At 42.1% G+C, this 6,358-nt stretch overlaps 1 pseudogene; it reads right to left on the minus strand.

The window, feature by feature from the left end:
- Positions 1–1,451: 1,451 nt before the first annotated feature.
- Positions 1,452–6,047, minus strand: LOC116101234 (annotated as a pseudogene).
- Positions 6,048–6,358: the final 311 nt, after the last annotated feature.

Raw genomic sequence — 6,358 nt, forward strand, 5'->3', positions numbered from 1 at the left:
CTAATGCTGCGACCCTTTAATATAGTTCCTGCTATTGTGACCCCTCCCTGGCCATACATTTATTCTGTTGCTACTTCATAATTGTAATTTTGCTACTATTGTAAAACATAATGTAAATATCTGTGTTTTCCAATAGTCTTAGATAACAATCCCTGCAAAAGGGTTGGTCCCCAAAGGGGTAGTGATCCACAGGTTGAGAACCACTGCTCTCTTTTAAGACCATGCTGGGAAATTGCATATCATTCAACCTACTCTTTTATGTCTTCTATCTCAAGAGATATTCTGCAATGTCATCTGTTCTCATTGCCAAAAATGATTACTTTTCATGTTACATGACCAAAGCCCTGGTAAGACTGTCGCAAGAAAGACTTAACTTTGTCTGAGAGTTTGTGTGGTAACTGCACTCACAAAGCAGAGAGCAGACAGGAAATGGGGCAGCGCTATCAAGCCTCAGGGCTGGCCCAGTGATCCACTTCCATCTGTAAGTCTCCAGAGGTTCCACAACCTTCCTAAACAGCGCCCCCAGCTGGGGACCAAGTGTTAAAACGTGAACAGAACGTTTTCATCCTAATAGGACACAAGCATTCTAAATTAAAATGTGAATTCTTTTCCTTTATGGAGATGCTACTGAAAATTCCTATGTTGCAATTGATCCCTGCTGCTTGTAAAATCCCGAGTAAAAATACCCACAGAATCTTCCTCTCGACTTCCTTTTCTGCCTATTAGGAGCCAGAGAGGTTTCACACAGATATATAGGTATAGTCAGAGTCTACCCTCTTGCATTTTAAAACGTTTGAAACCTCTTTAGTATCTTCTAAAGCTTAAGTCATCCTCTCTATATTCCAGTTTATTTTTGTTGTTGTTGTTGTTGTTGTTGTTGTTGTTATTGTTTTGTCTTTTTCTTTTAAGACAGGTCTCACTGTGTGCTCTGGTTGCCAGAGAATTCACTATGTAGATTAGGCTGGCCTCAAACTCATGGAGATCTGCTGGGATTAAAGGCATGTTCCACCACACCAGGCTCCATTTTTTTTTTTTTTTTGATTATTTGAAATACGACTTTTTTTTTTCTAATTCTAAACAAGTGAAAGGGACTGACAGTTACAAACAAGATCTGACTGCTGAGTATTGCAATGAGACTGTAGCAGCTTTACCTTAGAAATTTAGGAAGGAAACAACTGTGTTCCAAACAGCTAAATACGCCAGTTCCACCCATGACCCCCAAAACCAAAGGTATGTTTAACTGCTGCATTCACTTGGAAGCCCATTCATCTCCCACCCGTCCATCCATCCATCCATCCATCCATCCATCCATCCATCCATCCATCCATCCATTCCGTATCTCATAAAAGCATATGTTCTGATTGGCTAACCCAGGTGGTACATTCACTGACATCACAGGCCAGTTGCCTGTAAATGCTAGACTTCTGACACAGGGGCCCAGCTCCACTTTCTCACTGCTCCTTCTCATCCGGGAGGGCAGTTGTTGGAGCAACCTCTAAATCATGATGATACCATGCTACCAAAGCTGGTGCTGTGACCACCCCATGTGGGGCAAGAGCAGGCATGGCAACCAGCTCTAAGTTAGATGCTCCAATGGTGTCTGGCAAGTTAGAGGAAAAGCTTTTCTAGACTTGTTACTTTGGGCAGAAGTGTCATAGTGCTGAGAATCCTTTTCTCAGTGGAAGACAATAGATTTTGCCTTCACTTTCCTGTCATTAATACCCATTTTGTTGCCACGCAACACAATTGAGATGTTTTCACTGATGCATCCCAGGTCTCTATTTCAGTTAGGTACATTCTTGTAAGTAACTCTTGATGTTACATCAAACATTGTAATAGCAAATTGGGCTAGTGGACCACTATAGTAACCATCCTGCAGGTCCCTGAACTTCTTCAGACCAGCCATGTCTCACATGTTAAACTTGATGGGTTCTCTGTTGGTAGGGAACACGAGGGCTCAATGCCACACCCAGAGTGACTACATACTTCTCTTCAAACTCACCTGTCAACTGTCACTTCATGAATGTTGTCTTTCTGGAGTTTCTGTCACCCACCAGGGTGAGCTTGAGCTGAGCCTCTGGCTCTCCCTATACCCCAGTTTCCATTTTTAACTCCAGAGCAGTGGTTCTCAACCTTCCTAATGCTGTGACCCTCTATACGGTTCCTCATGTTGTGGTGAGCCCCTCAATCACAAAATTATTTTGTTGTTACTTCATAATTATAATTTTGCTACTGTTGTGAATCATATTGTAAATATCTGATATGCAGGATATCTGATATGTGACCCTTGGGGATCATGGCCTACAAATTAAGAAGCATTGCTCCAGAAGAACAATAGGATGCAGTGATGCCTATAAAGTGAACAAGTAGAGGGCTTAGCTTTAGATATACCTCAGAATTCTGTTTCTTTATTCCATGTATCTTTTCAGTTAGCCACTTAATTCATGAGGATCCATAACTTTCCACATCACGTTTGCAGGCTATTCTAAGGGAACTGGCCTCAAGCAACAACAACATGAACATGAATGTAGCTGAAAAGAAATTCTACATAAAACATTAGCAAATATGATCCAGAAAAGCATTGAATGTAAGACATACCATGAGGAAGTAAGGCTTTGATCCCATGAAAATGTGGTTTAATGTTAGGAAATCTGTTCATAATCCCACTCTACTAATATGTTAAAGGAGAAAAACCATGTGGCCATCTCTGTGAATGTTGAATGCACATTTTTACAAAACTAAACATTGTTTCTTAATTAAACTTACTGACTTCTGGAAGCTATAAAACACAAACAATAGGAGAAGTGAAAGGAAACACAGAATTTAATGGTATAGTTATAGAGGCCTTTCCAGTAAAGACAATACAGGACGGACACTGTCCCTGAGCTCGGCCAGAATGAGATTAGATTTCTAGCTAAAGCAATAAGGTGAGATAAATAAATAAAAGATTCAAATATTGGAGGGAAAGGGACCAACAGGGTTATTTGAGGATAGTAGAATTATTTGGATGGACTATGTAAAAAGATTAACTATTAATTTTTTTTTAAAAAATTAAGGCTCTGGGTACAAGGAAATATGCAGAACAAAATTATTTTGTTGTTACTTCATAACCTTAATTTTGCTACTGTTATGAATCATATTGCAAATATCTGATATGCAGAATATCTAATGGGTAACCCTGAGGGGTTATGACCCACAAGTTAAATATGCAGAACCTTCTTGTATGTGAGTCACCTTTGGTTGGGCAACAGTGGTAAACTTTTGTTACTCTAACAAGTTCAGAAGATAGTCAAGGATAAAGAGAAGGTATTTACTTTAGTTTCCAGTTTAAAAGCCTCAGCTCTAATTGGTGGGAACACTGCTTTGGGCTTGTGGTGAGAGGGCTCCTTGTGGTAGAAGTATGTGACAAATCCTTCACTTCAGAGGAAGAACTGGACTCCCAGTATCTCACTCAAGGGTGGTGAACCTACCAGAAGGCCTCCCTCCAGACTCCATCTCAGCACCATGAACTGGAGATCAAGCCTTTAACACAGGGTGCATATGAGAGACATTCTGCATCCTAACTCCAGTAGCAGGCACCAGGGAGAATTCTCACAGCAGCAAGCTCCATTCCACTTGGGAATAACCACAGATGGAAAATGTCAGGACCAGTGTTGTCATTTCTCCCAACCAAAACTTAGTGTGGTGGTGTTGGAAGCTATGCTTTGGGGAAGGGTTTCTCGTGCACCATGCGACCTCTTTCCTAAATGTCCCTGCCACAGGTGCCCCAGGGAGCTGTAAAGCAGCCAGAAGGGCCACAGGACAGGCCAAGCAGGTTAAGGTTTCCCAGACTTAGGCTTTAACTCTCCAAAACTGTGACCTAAACAAACCTCTTCTTATAAATTATTCAGCCTCAGGTATCTTGTTATAGCAACATGAAGCAAACTAAGACAACCAATGTAAAAAAAAATCATGCCTTTATTATAGCAAGCAAAAGAAGAATAAACAAGAAGCTGTGTTTCTCTGTGGTAGGTTCTTTATTATAAAGGCAATATTTTTCAAATTAGCTCATACGCACAGTGTAGTAAACAAAACACTGAGATGTTTTTGGTGAAAACCTAATTTGCTCTAGAATTAATCTGGAAGAATAAATGTGAACAAACAGTCAAAAACTGAGGGATAAAAGCATAATGTAAGGATAATTATCTTATTAGCACAAACTATAAAGCTCTAGAGACTGTCCCCTCAAAAAATATGACCCTGGGGCAGGTGAAGCTATCTCAGGAGACAGAGTAGAGAACACATAAAAACACAACAGAAAGTAGCCTTTTACATCACCAGCAACAATAGGCAATTGAAATATTGTGACAGAAAAAGAAAAGAACTCGAAAGAAGTATTAGAACATGTTATTTTGTAATCTTGGGATAGAGGAGTTCTTAGTGTGTAACAAAGTCAGAGGCTGGCAGATTTGACTAGGTACAAATTCTGAATGTCTGTGGAACAAAAGACAGCTATAGAAAGTAAAAAAGACGAGCATCAGACCCAGAGGAAGTATCCTTGACTCCAGTAGCAGACAACAGATCTAGACTATAAGGGCTTTGTAGAAACTGGCTCAAACTGTTGGGCTTGTTAAAGAAATACTTACTGACACCATAGGTAGACCTCAAATCTCACTGCAAATATCAGCTAGGTGATCGCCCAGCAGCTTTCCTCCAGTGACTCACAGACCTGGATTTTGTGTCTTCTCCATGTAGCTTCCAAGGTTGAAGTGGGACACATAGCAACACTATATTGCCATGACAACAGTCTTCATCCTTGGCCCAGCTGGAAGGTCTCTGATTTCTAAAAAAGTGTCATGCCAAGGGTCCCATAATGATGATCAGCCACAATGTACATAAGTTGTGATCAAAATACAGAAAATCTCGCCCTTCACCCATTCAGTTATTGCAAGATACTGACTGAATGGGTGTCAGGGACAGCATCTCCATCCTGCGTGTGTCCAGAGCATGCTTGATAGCCCATGCATGGTCTTCAGTGTGCTCTATGATGGGCTATAAGCTGGGGAAGATAAAACACAAGCATTTTGCTAGGTGATATTTTCATTATTATGTAAGGAAAAACAGAGGGGAAAGCCAAGCAGATCTCAGAGAAAGATCATTTGATGTTGTTTAGGTCATTGGATCTAACTGTAGTCTGGGAATGTGTCTTTAAACACAAGAGCACCTGACACAGAGTCTGGCCAGTCCCATGCAATGTAGACCAACAGATACACAGGTGAGCTGTCCAAGGCTTCTCCCAGAATGCTCTGCACACACCCCACAAGGGTGCCACCTTAAGCGACCAGCCAAAACCACCTCTTCTGGGAGGTGACATCTGAATTTTGGCATTAGTGAGGAGTCCCAGACAGCCAAGTGAGCTCCGGAAGGGGCAGTAGTGCAGGGGAGCGGTAGAACTGAAGCCTCTCAGACAGAGCAAGTTTGGCATTCTTGAGTTGCACAAAGAAGACTGGCTTGGAGAAATTAGCCAGGGGGAATTTGGGTAGTATCTACAATTGTCTTCCTTTAAATAACTGGAGGTAAAGGAGACTGTTTTGAAAATGCTTCTGAAGTCCATTTGAAAGCAATCGGTCTGTCCTCCAGTGTGCCTCTTTGTGCTGCATTTTGCTGACTGTAGTCATCTGACAAGTTTCCGTGCAGTAGACCACACCAACATACAGACTGAATCACAGGTCTGTAGACGTTCATTTCATCACCCTTGATTCAATTAGAAAAGTTGACACTGTAGAGTAACCTGCATGATTTCTCCTGAGCTGACTTCCTGAGGAAGGTTTCAAATCTGATGAAGTCTTAAGTGGCCGTTGATGTTTTGGCCACTGGAACTAGTTGTAATTTGGGACTACATCTTCAGTTTCTCATTAAACACAGAGAGAACCATTCAACAGAGCACCTGACACTGGGCCTGGCTGGCTCCATGCAGTGTAGACCAAAAGATGTGCAGGTAGGCTGTCTAAAACTTCTCCCCAGCATGCTCTGCACCCCTCCCTCACCGTACACAGGGTGGTGACCATGTTCCGGACACCCACGACACCTACTGAGTCAATATGTTGCAGCTATTGAGTGGGTGAAGGGTGTGAAGGGTGAGACTTTCTGTACTTTGACCACATTTTACACACATGGTGGCTGTTCATCATTGGGACATTTCTTTGGAAACTGGAGGCCTTCCAGCTGGCCCAAGGATAAATACTATTGTCATGGAAATCAGACTGCTGTTTTCCACCTCACCACCTGCCTCTCACCACCTTTCTCTCCCTGCTACTCCCAGAGCCCCAGAATACCGCCTCCAGGCTTTTGCAGGGCTGGTTCCCCTATGTGGAAAGGG

This window comes from Mastomys coucha, unplaced genomic scaffold, assembly GCF_008632895.1.
Source record: "Mastomys coucha isolate ucsf_1 unplaced genomic scaffold, UCSF_Mcou_1 pScaffold21, whole genome shotgun sequence".
Taxonomy (NCBI): Eukaryota; Metazoa; Chordata; class Mammalia; order Rodentia; family Muridae; genus Mastomys; species Mastomys coucha.